Source organism: Podarcis filfolensis (assembly GCF_964270895.1).
Source record: "Podarcis filfolensis genome assembly, chromosome: 7".
In the NCBI taxonomy this organism is placed as follows: Eukaryota; Metazoa; Chordata; class Lepidosauria; order Squamata; family Lacertidae; genus Podarcis; species Podarcis filfolensis.
In genome coordinates this window covers 60,816,687-60,834,258 of record NC_139603.1, presented here as the reverse complement: position 1 = coordinate 60,834,258, position 17,572 = coordinate 60,816,687, and the positions used below count along the sequence as shown (strand labels likewise).

The 17,572-nt window shown below is 44.3% G+C and overlaps 2 long non-coding RNA genes across 2 annotated transcripts in view; both read right to left on the bottom strand.

The window, feature by feature from the left end:
* Positions 1 to 17,572, bottom strand: part of LOC310766873 — a 187,887-nt gene that overhangs the window by 145,150 nt on the left and 25,165 nt on the right. The gene's annotated exons all lie outside the window — the stretch shown is intronic.
* The window catches only part of LOC310766874, an 82,766-nt gene that overhangs the window by 64,955 nt on the left and 239 nt on the right, over positions 1 to 17,572 (bottom strand). The window lies entirely within an intron of this gene.

The following is a 17,572-nucleotide window of genomic DNA, read 5'->3' as shown; positions in this document are numbered from 1 at the left end:
GAGGCGGAGCGTGAGGGGTGCACGGGGTGGTGCCAGCCTTCCAGGTACTCTGCCCCCTTCCATTCATGAGTGACCCCAAGGCTCCACAGGCAGCAGAACCGCCTTAGACAGAGTCCTTGGAGTTGAGGCTTTCGGGGTTCCGGGGTCATGAGGAGGCATTGGAACCCGAAGATCAGGTTCTCGGAGGGATGGTTGGAGTCCGTGTACGTAGGCGAGGCCCCTCCTACCTTGATCTCGGTCCAATTTGGGTGCCGTGAGATTTCCCCGTTGTTGTAGAGAAGATAGGTCCCATTATGACACTTCAGCCGATAAAAGGAATGGTCAAGCGTGAAGGCAGCTGACCCAATGCGGTGTAAGTCCTGATCTCGGATGAAGAGTTCCCAGTATTCGTTATCAGTGAGTCGGGGTACTAGCGAATGGCGCAGTAGGGTCCGGGATTCTGGAAGGCAGAAATCAAAATCTCACATTTGGTCGGGATTGGATTTTCCCCCGGTCTCGACCTTGTAGTAGTCCAGGAAATGATAGTTCGTCTGTAGTCCTGCACAATGGTCGGGCGAGGGAGTCGTGATCCTCGCCCGGGCAATGAGGATGAGGAAGACGAGGATCAAGTTCATGATCAGTTAACTAGCAGTTCACAGTCGTGAGAGGTTGGAAAGGGAAGGAGGTAGTCTGCCGAGCCATCATCGTGAGCTGTCAGAGCGAGCTGTCAAACGAGCTGCGAAGGCGAGCTGTCAAACAAGCTGTCACAGCGAGGTGTCAAATGAACTGTCAAACAAACTGCCAAACCAACGGCAGTCTATGGAGCTGTCAAACGAACTGTCAAACGAACTGTCAAACAAACGGCAGTCTATGGAGCTGTCAAACGAGCTGTCAAACGAACTGTCAAACAAACGGCAGTCTATGGAGCTGTCAAACGAGCTGTCAAACGAACTGTCAAACTCATTTAAAGCGTAATTTGATGGCGTTGGCGTCTGGGATGATCTCAGAAGTCCAGTTGGGCGTTGCAGCGTCTGGTCCGGTCTGTTGAGCCCGACCTTGGCCCCGATCTGGTCCGGTCTGTTCCTCGTCGTCATCGACGTAGGAGGCTGGCACGGGAGGTGGGGTTTCAAAGGTATAATCTTCCCCGAAGCTCTCTAGCGTCTCCTGGGGTGGTGGCGATGTCTTGCACCTCGTGTGATGTAGCCAGGCATTTTTCTCTCCTACTTTCACAGCGGTTGGTGAGGTCAGAAGCACTTGGTAGGGGCCTTCCCAGGCAGGCTGGAGAGGTTGCTTCTGGTAGACCTTGACGAGGATCCAGTCACCTGGATGGAAAGAGTGGGCCTGGAAGTCGATGGGCAGGTTTTGTCCTTCAATGGCTGCGTATTGGTGGAGACGCTGGAGCTGTGTCTGGAGCTGAATAATATAGTTAGTGAGTTCTGCTTCCCCCACCTCGAGTTCCGAGAGGGGAAATAAAGTGTTGTAGATGGGAGGGGGTCTCCCGAATAGGAGTTCAAATGGGGAAAGCTTCAAGGGTCCAGTTGGGGCACTGCGTATGTTATGGAGGACCAGTGGGAGCGCATTTACCCATTTCAGCCCAGTGAGCCTGCAAAGCTTTCCTAGTTGTATTTTTATCTCCTGGTTCATGCGTTCTACTTGGCCGGAAGATTGTGGATGGTATGGAGTATGTAGATCCCATTTTATTTGGAGAGCTTTGGCCACGATTTGTACTATGTCGGCGGTGAAGTGGGTTCCCCTGTCGCTGTCCAAGCGGCAGGGCACCCCAAATCGGGGAATAATGTCCTGTAGGAGGGCCCTAGCAACTACTGTGGCAGTGGCTTTCTGACAGGGAAATCCTTCCACCCAGGAGGAGAGTTGGTCTATTATGATTAAAGCATGCTTGAAGCCCTGACATTGGGGCAAATCGATGAAGTCCAACTGCAAACTTTCAAAGGGGACGAAGGCCCATGGTCTAGCTCCTGGTGGTTTCTTGGGCTCACGCTTGGGGTTGAAGTTATTACAGGTGATGCAGTTCTTTGAGGCTGCTGTGGCCACGGCTACCATCCCCGGAGTGTACCAGGACCTCTTAACATGCTCTATTAACCTCTCTTTTCCCCAGTGTGTTTGTTGGTGAAGGATCCTTACCAATTTTGGAGTCCAGGCTTTTGGAAGGACGGCTCTGCCATCGGGGAGGATCCACATACCATTTTGCTCAGTAGTGCCTATAGATACCCACATGGCTTTTTCTTCCTCTAAGGCGGATTTGTATATTTGAGTAGGGTCTACGTCAGCAGGGAACTGTAAGGCTTGGAATTCTGATTCATTGTTAGGGGGGCAAAGTGCAGCCATCTGCGCTGCTTTATCAGCCCGTCTATTACCCCTTGAGACTGGGTCCCTTCCCTTAGTGTGCGCTTTACAATGGACGATGGCTATTGCGGTGGGTAAGTGGATGGCTGTTAGCAGTCTCTCCACCAGGGCAGCATGTGAGATTTGGGAGCCGGCGGCAGTCAAGAAGCCTCTTTGGAGCCATATTTGGCCGGTCGTGTGGACTAGCCCGAAGCAGTATTTGCTGTCTGTATAAATGGTGATCTTTTTTCCTTCGCTAATTTCACAAGCGCGTATAAGTGCAATTAACTCCACGGCTTGGGCGCTATACTGTGGGTTAATTGGATTGGATTCTAGGACCTCAAAGTCAGAGACGACGGCATATCCAGTCTTTCTTTCCCCATCGATGACCTTTGAGCTGCCGTCAGTATAGAGTATTAAGTCCGGGTTTTCTAAGTGGAGGTGATCTAAGTCCTCACAGGGTTTCTCTGCTTGGAGGACTATTGTGGCGCAGTCATGGTGTGGAGTGCCATTGTCAGGGAGGGGTAACAAAGTGGCAGGGTTGAGGGAATTGACCCGTTTGATGGTGACGTTAGATGGGGTTAATAGAAGGGCTTCGTAGCGGTTTAGACGGGAGTTTGAAAAATGGTGACAGCCTCTCAGGGTTAGGAGGGTGGAGACAGAGTGAGGAACATGGATGGTAATCTCATGTCCTAACACTGTCTCTTGGGCCTTTTCGAGGAGGATCACAGCGGCGGCAATAGCCCTGAGGCAACTTACTGCTCCTTTGCGGTATTGTCTAGCTGTAAGCTGTAATAGGCTACTGGCCTTTCTTGATCTCGGAAGGTTTGAGTTAAAACGCCTGAGGCTACCCCCATTTGCTCATGGATGAACAGGTTAAAGGGAATCCGATATTCTATGGCCTCTCCAGCCTTTGCCAGAATGTCCGCCTTTTCGGCTTCGTTGAAGAGAGCGTTCAAAAGAACGTGGACATCTGGCCAAGTAGGTTTGTGGGTGGAAAAAATAGTGCTGACTTGGCGATGGCATTTATCTGGATCGTCCCTTAGAGAGGGCATTTGATTTGACCAGGTTACTAGGTCAGCCGTGTAAAAGGGTTGATGCGTGTAGACCATCCGGGGGGGTCCATCAGGTTGGAGAGGTGGAATCGGCAAAGCCCTCAGGGGCATCTGGACCACCGTAGGACTCGCTTGACTAGAAGTCCCCGGGGTTTCTCTAGGGTTTTCGATGGGCTTTTCTACAGGACTACGGTGCTCTGGAATGGAGTTCTTTTTTACTTTGGCTTGTAATCGTGTGAGTCTCTGATTCCTGCTCTTGCCCCCCCCCCCGTGCCCCTTCTTCCCTTGTTTCTTCGTCACTATCAGAGTCGTTGCTAGGGGTGGGTGGCGTTGGTTCTCTATAGTAAAAGGGAATCAGGGCTTGTTCTATAGAATCGTCTCCGGGGTGTCCCTCTTAGGGGGGGGCAGAGGCTGCCTTCCGGGATTTAATATGGGCAGCTGATAAGATGGTGCTCCCTTCGAGGTTTGGAGCAGTCCTTTGACCGTCTCAAAGGCGGCCAAATACTCTAGCTGACGGGGTTTTTCTTCCATCAGATATTTTCTAAGGTGTTTCAGACGATCTTCACTAAACGAGCCTCCTGTTGGCCAGCGTAGTTCTGGCTTGGTGGAGGCAGTACTGGTGGGCCAGATCTCTGTGCAGAGGTCCTCTAGTTTTTGCTTTGACAACAATTTATGGCCAGGAACTGACTTCCAATAGGTGATGACAAATTCAAGAGGGGAGTCAGGATCCCTCTGGGACTCGGATGGCTTTCTAGAAGCCTTCCTCCCAGAGTGAGCCCGCTCATGTTTGGAAGCCTGGGTACCCATTTTATGATTCACACGTGTCTGGATAGAGAGAAAGGGAAACAGAAGGGTCAGTAAGGATTTAGGTGACACGTATAGGGGTTTTAAGTTTTGAAGAGAAAATAAAGGGGGTCTCTGGTTGCTTGGCAACTTCCTAATGATTTAACGAGTTCCACCCACTCGGTTCCTTTTCCTATTCCTTTCCTATTTAACGAGCTCCACCCACTCGGTTCCTTTTCCTATTCAATAACCTGGGGTCCCTTTCCACTCTGCCGGTCCCGCCCAATTCCTCATGGGCTATCCCTCCTGGCAACCTCCTACCTATCGTCACAATCTCAGGAAAAGGGGCCCTACTGAACGCTCGCGCCGTGCGGTGCCAGATCGGGTGATCCCTGGATAGAGTTTGAATCGAAAATCCCCCTTGCTTTCGGAAGCGGGCTCACGCACGAGACACGTGTTACGTGGCACCAACCGGTGTGGCTGGGATTGATGATAGAAAGCCAGACCCCTTCCCGCCCCCTTGCCGGGCGCTAGGGAAGTTCAGAAGAAGAACTCCAACCCCTTGCTTTCAACTGAGATGTCCGTTGCGGAGAGTCGGCTGTCTTTCAAGTCGGCTCTCTCCGTCTTACTTTCGGGCTCCCAATTGGTGCGGCTGGCTGGAGGTTTTTTTTTTTAAGAGAAAGAGATAGAGCTCAGAACCCCCCTTTCGGGTCGAGCGGTGGTCCATGGTCTCTCTCACTAACCGGACCAAGAGAAAGGTAAGAAGGAGCAATAGAGAGGAGGGCAGAGAATTCAGTTGCCAGGAGATTTCTACCCCTTTCCCTCCAGTGCACTGGGTTTTTTTCTTTGCCTATACCCACGCATCTTCTACGATGATCCCGGGATTGATGAAAAGCCGGCTGGATCTCTCTTTGCTCCCCGGCTGAACCCTTGGAGCGTTCAATTACCGCCCAGAAGATGGCCGGAGGTCCAAAAGGGTCTTCCCGGGCAAAATGGCCCAGAGCCGGCTGAAGATTTCGGGGGCCCCGGTCAGCAACGCGGGAGAACCGCCCGCCCCACGTTGGGCGCCAACTGTTACGGTAAAATCTGGGTGCGAGGCTGCTCTGCCACCCAGCTTGTCGGACTAAGTCCGCGGGTCCCTGCGGAGGAAAATGAGCTCAGCCGGAGACAGGAGCAAGCTGCAGAAGATCCACGTTTATTGCGCAACAGGTTCAAGGCGAGATTGAACAGCAAGAAAGGGGTGACATAAACTTTTGAAACTTCCCTCCATGTCCCAGAATACAGTGCAAAATACATCCCAGTTACATCATGAATACATTAAAGAGAGGTTGGGTTACACAGATTACATCATGAATATTTTAGGGAGAGGTTGGGTTACACAGATTAACATACGGAGGAGGGAGGGGGAATTATGCAGAGTTGAAGATATGCGCGGATAAGTGCTTCCTGAGCACCGGTGATGGGAGGACAATAGTCCAAGTATGTAAAGTCTACCACCTGGCATTGCCCGGAGGAAAGGTTGGGCAGAGTGATTTGACCGGATTAGGGTCTTCCTATGTACGTGACTCCTCGCTCAAGGGATTATGGAGGTAGAGGAGGTGTCATGAAGTCCTAAAGAAACTGAGTCGATCGGCACCAGAACCAAGGAAATCGGTGCTATGGCTGATTTTATACGAATTTCTGAAGTTTTAGTCCGTTCCAGTCCATTCCCATATTGATAATTGAAGTCGGAAACAAAATAGATACATTGTTGCAAGGTTTGACACTTTTAGGAATTCATGAGTTTCGGTTCCATTGTTCTCCCAGCGGGGGGCCGTCAGTAGCTTGTCAAGAGGTTAAATGAGGCATGCAGGAGCTCGCTGAGCTAGCTCTGCGAGACGAATGCATGGTTCTGATAGGTTAAAACGCGGCCATTGTAGCGGATGGAGGATACAGTTCGATACGGTCTACCCACAATAAAGATGGAGCGAGAGGGAGGCTTAAGAAATGGTGGGCTTATTTCGCCCATATAGGGAGAAGGGGAAAGGCATTTCGCTTATGGGCTTGGGGTAGAGTGTGCTGCTTGTGTAACGGTGTGGGGGCTGAGGGGTCAAGGTAAGATCGGGTGCCCTCGAGGTCATCGCCTCGGACCCTCTGGTGACCGGCGGAAGGATGAGGGAAGATACCCCCCTCCTTCCGTATCATCACAAAGTTGATGATTCCTTCTCCCTAAACATTTGTTCATCCATCTGTAAGTACTGCAAGACATAGTGCTTCACTGATTTTTCCTTGTACAGATTCCATCACACGCTCATATTCTGACTCCAAAAGAGGCTTGCTCAAGGAATGTCTGCTTGGCAAATGATATGATGGTCGTAATAATTTAAAAGCTTCCTGCCAATATGCATTTTCAGTTCTTGACAATGCTGATCCAGAAGCATATATTGCTCTTGCAAGGGCGTGACCAATTTTCTCATGTTATTCAGGTGTCATTTTATCTAAAAATGAAAGTATGGTGCATTTTTGTGAGGCAGTGGCTTGCAACACTTCTTTACTTGAAGATGTTGCTGGTGGTGAAGAAACACTTTGTAATGATCCAGAAGAAGCAGAAATAGAGTTTCTGGAATTAGAACTCTGGAAGGAAAAGCTACTTGCACTTTAATTCTGGTCCTCATCATTTCATTCCACAAAGTATTTTTTAATGTCTTTAAGGCACTTCTGGCATGCAAGAATGTGTTTTGTCATTCTTGTAGTGTTTGGAAAAAATATTTCTTCTCACAATATTTGCAAATTGCAGCTTTGCTCTCTCTCAGCAGAAATTGCACTGTGGAAATGTTTCCAAATTCTAGATGTTGCTCTCACCATTTTACTGAGAGGGGGAAAAGAAAAACCAATTTACTGACCAGACTAAAGGTAAACATTATGCTGTGATGGTGAACATTAATAGGAATCATTTAAGGGTTACAAAAGAGAAACTAATTTGTCAGACAAATTTTTTTTTTTTTCAATATACTTTTTATTAGTTTACAACAAAGAGCATATATTTCTAACCAAATTTTCACAGATTATACTTTTTAGACTTCCTTCGATTTTTCTGGTAATCATCCATATATACTCTTAACTATAACGCATTTCCTTTTTTGCATTGCCTTTTAACTTTCACCTTTACCAATATCTATTTTCCAAACAGTACATCTTAGCCTTTACAGTGCTTCTTGAAACCCCACTAGCGTTGTTTGTGAATCACATAAGTTTTTCAGATAATCTACAAACTTTCCCCAATGTTCGATGAACTTTTGATTTTTAAGATATCTTATTTTTCCAGTCAGTTTATCTAACTCCACATAATCTGTTAATTTCGATCTCCACTCTTGAATTGTCGGTGTTTCTTCCTGTTTCCACATCTGGGCTAGTAAAATTCTTGCTGCCACAACCGCATACTGGAATAACTTAAAGTCTTTCCTTCTTATCTCTTTTCCTGTGATACCTAAAAGAAAGGCTTCTGGTTTCTTGACAAAAGTATACTTTAACATTTTTTTTAGTTCATTATATATCCCTTCCCAGAAGTTCTTAACCTTCTTGCATTCCCACCACATGTGATAAAATGTTCCCTCCCTTTCTTTGCATTTCCAACACTTATTATCCGTTTTATACATTTTGGCTAGCTTGACCGGTGTGATATACCATCTGTAGAACATTTTCATCACATTTTCCTTCAATCCCATGCATGCAGTGAATTTTAAATTTTCTTTCCATAGTTTCTCCCAATCATCAAATTGAATATTGTGTCCAAAATCTCTAGCCCAGTGTATCATTACTGATTTAACTTCTTCGTCCTTCGTACACCATTCCAACAATATCTTGTACATTTTTGACAAAGTCAAACAAATTTACCCTCTTACCTGTTAGTTTCTGTCCTCCTCTCAGGCCTTAACTATCACCACCTATTTACCAACAATTACTCAACTGTAGGAGGTCTGAGGAACACAAGAAATTAAACAGGAGGCTTTCCCCTGTGGTGCCCCTAGTGGCACAAATGCATATTTCTCCTGTTTGAGAACAGCATTGAGACGTATAGTGTTACTTGAATTCTATTCCAGGATTTGGTTGTCTTCAGCTGAGAGAACTTGCAATAATATAAGACTTTACAAAAAGTCTCAGAAATCTTTCATTAAGGTCTTCATGTTATATAGTTTGAATACCATGTCATAGATATATTATCATTGGAAAAGAACATATTCCACACACTTCCGCCTCCACCCAATTTTTCTGGAAAAAACAGCTTTGGGGGGAAATGGGGGGAAACCAGTTTTTCCGGCTTTTTCCCAGGCCTTCCCATCCCTAGTGCTGTGTGAATAAGTCCTTCCTTTTGTCTGCCCTTAACAACAGGTAATGAGATAAACAACAACAACTAACAGATTCGCATGTAAAGATCTCCAACTCAGGAGCTCTATATAATGCAGACATGCGCTGTTGAAGGAGAGTCCATTTAACGCTCCATCATGCCTGTGCTTCTGCGGAGCTACAGATTGTGTCAATGCTCGGAAGCACAGCAATTTCACAATTTCTCTGCAGCAAATATTTTACCACTTCATTAGGAGTTATGAGTAACTACAGAATGTCTCACAGCAGCAGGGAGATAATGAGGGACTAACAAGCATTAATGTGGCACTTTGCCCAGAGCAGAGCACACTTCCATTTTGCTAGTCATCAAATGAGAGCATGCTTGTAGCATCATATATGACTGAGGAGACAATACCCCTTTAGAAATTTAAATTGTTAATCATCACTATCAACGTTACTGCAGTGTTGTACTTTTTGTCATTCGTGTTTTGAGAAGTCAAACTTTCCCCCGCAAATAATACCACCTCAAAAAAAAATTTATTTAATTGATAAAAAACATAAGGCAGCAAATCAGAATACAGATACTAAGGGCATAAAATTCACATTACATAAAATAACAAACTGTAATTTCTCAAGTAATGGCCATTTCTGCCAAGGAAAGAAGCATTCTATTTATAAAGAAGCATTTGGTAATCCAGACCAGATCACCGAACATTCAAAAAGGAGAAATATAATAGTTATGGGAGACTTCAACTTCCCCAATATTTGGGACTCAAATTTTTCCAAGGATATGAGGTCCAAAAAAAATTATCCATTGCCTCGCTAACAAATTTCATTTCCCAGAAGGTAGAAGAAGCGACAAAGGGATCATAGGGCCAGGCCTAGGTTCAGGTGTAATGTTAAGCTAACCCACAACTTAGCTTCCAGCAGTGCAGTAGCAACAGAACTGAGGCAGAAGAGAAACACTCACAATTTTAGTTCTTTGCACCACTATGCTGCACCTTTAAAGCATAGTTTAAACTGTGATTTAACGTGGCATGCAAACCAGCCCACAGACATATTATGGGAATTTATTTTATGGTTTATTTCATTCTTCCTAGGAGTGGAACTATTTGTTATATTCAACACTTGGTTGCTGCTTTTAAGAGGCCATTGCATGTTTAGTTCTATCTTCTCCTGTAACATTCTAGGGCAACTTTCCTACAAAGATGTCCTACTAATCTAAATTTTAAAGGTCTCCCCCCCCCACACACACACACACAAACACACACAAAATCTGTCCATCCTGCTAGAATATTTCTAGCTACAGCCATTTTTAAAAAGCAATAATTTTCTATTCTTTGCTTTATTCTTCTGACTCTACTTGCATTTGACTTTTTGTGCTAGAAGTGTGAGAAAGCTAATTTAAAATGTTTTAATTAATTGTTTCTATAGTGCGAATAATTTGAAAGCCATTTGGTTTGCATTACCAAAAAATATCTTCCAAGATTTCCACCACTCTCTTAGTTCTTTCCACCTCAATAGCTATTGATGAGTTCCTTTATTAGGAGCTATTAATGAGGGCCCTGAGCTAAAGCTCTTATTGAAGCTAAACAGATTCTGCTTTAGAATTATTTTGAAAATCTTCCTATCCAAAGATGCAAAGCACACACACACACACACACACACACACACACACATCCTCTTAAAGTTGATAGGTTGCCCCATGAGGGTTGTGGAAGTGATTTCTCACATGCTTGAATGAGTTATAGTTGACATGTATGGGATTTCTGGAACATTGTGTTTTTTTAATATAAAAAAACAGTAAAAAGCTTTAAAATATGGTCAACCAAAAAGGCAAATAAGGGTGAGCATCAGCACTCAACACCTCTGGGCAACTTCTGTGTCCTAGCACCCCAAAAGGCTCCCTACAAATGCTTGCCCTGGTTCCCCCTTTTCTGGCCTGGCACTCAGAGCTACACTGGCCAATGGGATATGGGATGTGGCCATTTTAATTGACCACAGTGCATATGATATTGTGGAAAAGTTAAATGCTGCTGCTCCCCACTGCCAGGAAAGCCCACTGAGGAGTGTATTTTGCCCAGTGGGCCCCAATGAGAAGCAAAGATTTAGCAAACCTGGAGGGTCCAGTCCCCTGATTTCTCATCTTATTCTCATGCTCAGTTCTGTTAAATACAAAGTTATCTGATGTGCAGTTATACAACTTTATTCTAAAGTCCTAAGCTTCTCAGTTGTAGCCAACAAAATCATCCAGTTAACACAAAGACTTCTGCTTGCACAACAGAACTGCCTCTCTGTCTCCTCCGTATGAGTACTACCCCAAATCTCTTCTGGGAGCATTTATTTTTTTTAGTGGGGAAGTATAGCAGGAGAGAAGAGAGAAGAAAATACCCTTTGCACAAGCAGAAGTCCATCACTGGAGATAACCCTCTAATTATTACAGTTTTGAACTACGGAGGGAAAGATTGGTTGGTACAACTTTTCAAAGAACATTTCGCCCAATTTAGAATCATCTAAAAGATTGTTGAAACAGTACTCTTCGTACTGAGTGTTAAAAACAGTGACTGTAAAATTGTTCTCTCAATAATGGTTTTGGACTTGGGCTTTAATTCCACAGACTAATGTTTTACAAATGTGTGGAATGAAGCCCAGGTAGTTGCTTAAAGTACATCTCTAAGCTGTACATTCCTTATACAGTATAAGCAAAACTGAGAGATTTGTTTTGGGTCCCTTTGGGAACTCCTTCTGTGATATACTGGAGATCAGGTTATTACTGCCAGGTCGGTCCCCAAAAATGAGAGAAATTAATTATATATTTCACTAGGCTATGATTTCAATCCTTCTGTGCTATACTGTTCTCAATCAGACCACCAAGCCACGTCCCGCAGGTCTCTTCCAAAGTTACCTTCATAGTGGAAGAACTGCCATAGTTTGATTTCTTTCCACATTAAGAAGGTAACACCAGAAGCCACAGGTCAGGAAATTGGTGCCATGCTGGCGTGTGAGGGAGCCACACTGATGTTATGTGCCTTGGGCTTCTGACATTACCTTTGCAACGTATGAAGCCACCGTGCTGCAGTGCAGGAGAAGAAGAAGAGTTTGGATTTGATATCCTGCTTTATCATTACCCAAAGGAGTCTCAAAGCGGCTAACATTCTCCTTTCCCTTCCCCACAACAAACACTCTGTGAGGTGAGTGGGGCTGAGAGACTTCAGAGAAGTGTGAGTAGCCCAAGGTAACCCAGCAGCTGCATGTGGAGGGGCGGAGACGTGAACCCGGTTCACCAGATTATGAGTCTACCGCTCTTAACCACTATACCACACTGGCTCTAGTAGCCCACAGGCTAGATACACTCTGCATGGCTGTTTGGACACGACTACCAGCCTCTTATGCTCATTTCTCCTCAGTGGTGGTCTAAATTCGACCATAAAAGTGCCACAAAATGGAACCACTGCTTCAAGCAGAAGCTACAGCAGAGGAGCCTGGGAATGCTCTATCTCCTCCAGTGCATGCAGTGCTCAGTCTGTCTTCAGCTACCATGGAGAACAGGGGTGTGTGTGTAACTGTGTTTGCATTGATAAGGTGTGTGAATGGGGTGCATAGCGTGTGTGTTTTTTAATATGTTTGTGTGGGTATATGAACTTGGTGGGCTTGCTCCCACCCATTTTGGAGCATGTGGACCCCTAGCACTTTCTTCCAGAGGAATGTAGCCGGGAATGGAGAGATCCCCAACTCTGCTGTGCATAGTCTCATTCCAAAAATTTAACATCAGAAGGGGCATCAAGAGGTACAGAACAAAGTAGCAAGCCCACTACAGTAGTCATTGGCCAATAAAATGACCACCATACCAGAGAGTCTTGCGTGACCCAAAGGAAGAGGCACTCAAGTTGCTGAGCAAAATAAAAATTGATGCCATTAAAATGCTTCTGTGGAAGCCCCTGAAAAAGTCAGTGTTGGGGGGCCGTTAGGGGCGCCTTGGAAGATGGCCGACAATACCATCTCTCCAGCTCACACGAGGTAATTAAGAGGCTGATATGAGAGTAAATCAGCCTCCCAAAATTCTTCCCGGGGAAAGGAAGATGCAGCCTCGTTCCCGAGTTCGAAAGAAGGAGGGGGTGAGGGCACTGGACGGAAAGCCCTTGAGTGAGCTTTGGATCTCCCGGACACTGCTTCTGAGAGCAACGCTAGTTGCATTACTTAAGATAAAATATTGGATATAAAAGTAATTGCACATGCTTCTAGCGAAGAAAAGGGTTTATCAGCTGCTAATTAAGCCTGCCACTGAGAAGTTAAGAGTGATGGAATGGACTGTACAGAAGATAACATCAAAGAATAACAGCTATGCCGGTATGTTGAAACGGAACGGAAGGGGGGGAAGCTTCTTCTTTTTATTATGATATTACCTAACAACCCCTCCCCTAGAAGAACCGTCGCATGACTGATAGCAAGTGAGATTGGAAAATAAACTGTGTGGAAATAAACTGTGTGGAAATAAAAATAATAACTAAAGGCTTTGTTTTTTGGAAGATCTGGAAAGAAAAATGAAAGGCTCTCCTGTGACGCAGTTCTTAATCGGGATCCGCCATTACGAGACAGACTATGTTGCGAGATTAACAGTCAAAGGGGGAGGCGAGCCACTGCTTTGATGTTTGGATTGTAAGTTTGATTTGGCAAAATCTCCCCTGGAAAGACTGATTTATGGTATAACTGGTCTGGGAAAATTAATGAGCAGACACTTAGAATTTATTTCATCGGAAGTGACAAAAATGGTGCCTGCCGCCCGCGCAGGACTTCTGGATCAGCGTGTGATGATTTACTGCAAACAAAAGACTTACCAGCTTTAAAAAGAAAAGAAAGGGAGAGCCTTACAAAGTTCACACAGAAACATAATAATGCTTGCTTTAACTCGCCTGTGGAAACAACTCAGAGGTTATTAAGAAGAAAAATGATAACAACAAGAAGATCGGAAGATGGGACTTGTGAACACCAAAAGCAGCAGAATATGAGATGATTGGACCCTTACTGAACTCAAAGCATGGGAACCCCCAACAAAAATTTAAAATTTGGCAAAATATTTGGACTTAATGATATGTATTGGTATAATTTGGAATAACTAATGTGATATGATTGGATTGTTAAATGGAAAATTTAATAAAAAAAATTTTTTTTAAAAAAAAAAAGAAAAAGTCAGTGTTATGGCGCAATAGCTTTCATATGCTTGTTTCTCACATCTGAATGCATGCTTATTGGAAAATGTTCTGAGAATCCACTTTCGAGTTCTGATACATATTTCATTTAATTTAGACAAATTGCTCATTAATCAAGCTTCATTGCAATGAAGGGATTTTGCAGTATTTGGTCAGAATTCCATTGCAGGCATTTTGCAGAAATGGAAGATTTTGCAGACTCTGTTTTGTGGCGCTTGGTACTTTTTACAAGCTAACCAGTTGTGCATATTGTAAACCCACTTCTACAATGGCCTTCTCACTCTGGGGCTAACTGTGTTTACCTATTGATGCTGGAAAGAAGCTTTACAGATGCCCTCTACTTACCCTTTCCCAGATTCCCCCCCCCCCATGTATGTCAGAGTCCTGGAGAAAAATCTACCCTCAAAATGTTCCAGTTTTCAGGAAAAACAATTACATTTCTGTCTGTCTCCCTCTTCACTCCCTTTGTTGTACACTTAGCATACAACAGCATCTAAAACAGAAGCCCAGAGTAGGTATCATAAATGTGCTGCCTACTAAAGTTGTATATTTAGCCCTATATTTTTAAACACCACAAGAGTTATGGTGGCTCTAAAATTAGAGCCGTAATTAGAAGTGGCAAGCAAAGAAATGGGCATAAATCTATTCTTCGAAAACATTTGCCAGTTTCTTTCCCTTTGAACTTTCCTCCTAAAAGCCTTCGGTGCTAAATGAAAATTAGATGCTTTTACCATAGGCTGCTTATCCCAAGCCCAAAGTGTATGGTGAAGCTGCAGTACAAGTTTGAGGGCCAGACAAATTTGGGGGAGGGAAATGCTTACTGGCTTTCGCACCCCACTCCTTTGTTTTACTGATAAAATACCAATACGGACATTTTAAAAACAATTAGCTTTTTCTTCTACTGTGCTTGTAAGTTGCTTAGGAATAATATAACAAACTAGATTTGAGAATTGGCTAAACTAAGGGAAGCAGGGAAGAGGAAAGCAGGAGGGTGTTGTTGTTTTTTGGGGGCAGCAAATATGGTGAGTTCAGTCCTTATGCTGAAATTCTTGCCTAAACACTTGTCCAGGCACAGCCTTTTCCTAAATGCTGGGTGCAGGAGACTGCTGCTGTTTTTCTTCTTGTTTATTAATGTCCCTGGCACCAACACACAGACAAATATTTATCTCAAGGCAATTTTAAAATATAATAAAAATTTAAAAAGCTACAAACAGTACTAAAAATAATAGGAGACGAGTTTAAAGCTTATACAAGATGGACACCTATGGCAAAGACCAATCCATTTAGCTGGGAAAGTTTGTCAGAAAATGTCCTCAATTATTTCCAGAAAGAACAAACAGTGGACACCTCCCGTATCTCATCAGAAATGTTGTTCCACAGAATGGTCTGAACAAACACAAACCCCTCTGTTGTAAAATGTAACAATCTACAAAAAATGCAAACGCAACACGCTGGCTAATAACTGTTAGTGAATATATAATCGGTTATGATGTCATTCAAAATATATGAATAAGCCACTTCAAAATGATGCATATGTCATACAACACATCTCAAAAAATATGGAAGTAACTACAAGTTGTTATATGTATCAAACAAGGAATCAAACAAATCAATGAATAGCGAGGAACGCCAAGCCATCTCTCAGAGGAAGACATCTCACAAAAGTCTCAAAGGAAGACGTCTCTCCGAAGTTTCAAAAGGACAGTATATCCGGAATAGTTCAACTGTTTTGGAATAAAGTCTTCATCAGCAAATCAATGAAATATTCAATCTAGTGGGGATCATGCTAGTGGATCAGTGCTCACTGGATAGTGTAGCTGCTCATATTTTGAATGACATCATAACCGATTATATATTCACTAACAGTTATTAGCCAGCGTGTTGCGTTTGCATTTTTGTAGATTGTTCCACAGAATGGGGCAGCCACATTGAATTGCTGTGGAGTGGGCTTCTGACGTTTTAGAGGTTTCAGTGAGAAACTCTTATGCAGAATTCAGTGATCTACTGTGCATATAATAGATAAGACAGTCTCTCGGGTAACGGGGACCTGAGCAGTATAGGACATTATATGTTAATATCAAAACTTGGGCAGCGAGCAGATTGGCAGAAATCCCAAACATGACTGTCCCAAACATAACATATAATTTGTATTATTATATTCCTATTAGGACTGAAGTATTGTAATATTCAATTATTTAATAAAATTTAATATGCCTTTAAAATTGATTATGGAGGATGTACCCACCATCCAAGTTTGACTTTATTGCAGTGAGACAAATATTTATTTCTTTAAACTTCCCCTTTCTAAGAACTTAGAAGTGGGCAATAATGCAGCAACAAAATAACCACTGAAATCAGAATAAAGCACAAACATCAGAACTTAGCCACAAGCATGGAAAGCCAATCCAAAGAAAACCTGAACCAAGACTTCTAAAAGATTCTCTAGAAAACAAATTTTTATGATTGCTACTAAATGGCCAGGAAAATGTCTCACAGGCATTGATCTTAGGCTGGAAGCAAATGTTATGGTAGATATGGTAAAGGTAAAGTAAAGGTACCCCTGCCCGTACGGGCCAGTCTTGACAGACTCTAGGGTTGTGCGCTCATCTCACTCTAGAGGCCGGGAGCCAGCGCTGTCCACAGACACTTCCGGGTCACGTGGCCAGCGTGACGAAGCTGCTCTGGCGAACCGGCACCAGAGCAGCACACGGAACACCGTTTACCTTCCCGCTATATAAAGCTGTACCTATTTATCTACTTGCACTTAAGGGTGCTTTCGAACTGCTAGGTGGGCAGGAGCTGGAACCGAGCAATGGGAGCGCACCCCGCCGTGGCGATTTGAACCACCGACCATGCGATCGGCAAGTCCTAGGCGCTGAGGTTTTACCCACAGCGCCACCCGCGTCCCGGTAGATATGGAACAGCCCCTGAAAACAATACTTCCCATAAATGTACAGAGGAGACCCAGTCTGCACACTAGATTCCAGGGACTTTCCCCATATAAAGCATGCAATCTTACTATAGCGTACCAGCCCAACCCACATAGAATCATAGAATCGTAGAGCTGGAAGGAACCATGAGGGTCATCTAGTCCATCCCCCAGCAATACAGGAATTCTTTTGCCCAATGTGTGGCTCAAACACATGACCCTGAGAGTCTCGTGCTCTACCGACTGTACAGGGGAAGCCAGTGCAGTGCCTGAGGCTGCTACAGCACCCATGAAAGCTTTCATTGACAACTGTTGTAAACAAAAATTGCCCTTTTCCCTTATAGGGTATCCAAGAGCCCATATAGAGTCCTTACCTAGGTTCCCTATTGGTAGGAGAAGATAACAGAGGCCAACCAGAGAATATTGAGAAGCAAAGCAGCTAGTAAGCTTGATCTTTATTGATCTGTTGCAACAGGGTGCTCCCCTCACCCGCAGGAGAGAGGAGGAACCCAGAACAATGGCGCACAAGGCCTTATATGGACTTTTGAAATTGCCCCCCCTGTAGATCAAGACCACCCCCAGAAACATCATACATGCATCACAGAAGGGGTGTAACCTAATACCACCCCCCAGATACCTCATACCTACATCACAGAAAAGGCGGGTCTAAAACAGAAATTTGAATGTTGTTTTTCTCCTGTCGTTGTTTACCGGTATCTCCTGTCTGGCAGGTTACTTGATTGGATTTCCTGAGGAGCCTGGCTAGTCTTTTGTAATGATAAATACTTAGTTCCTGGGCCAAGTCACAGGCTCACACCCTATTCATATCTTAAATGTGCCCTTAAGACAGGATTTGTGAGGAAAGAGACAATGGGAGGTTTCCCACTTTGACCTTGCAGAGAAAACATTTGCTCAGTTTAGGAATCAAAATGGTTCCAGGTCAGTCTTCCTGT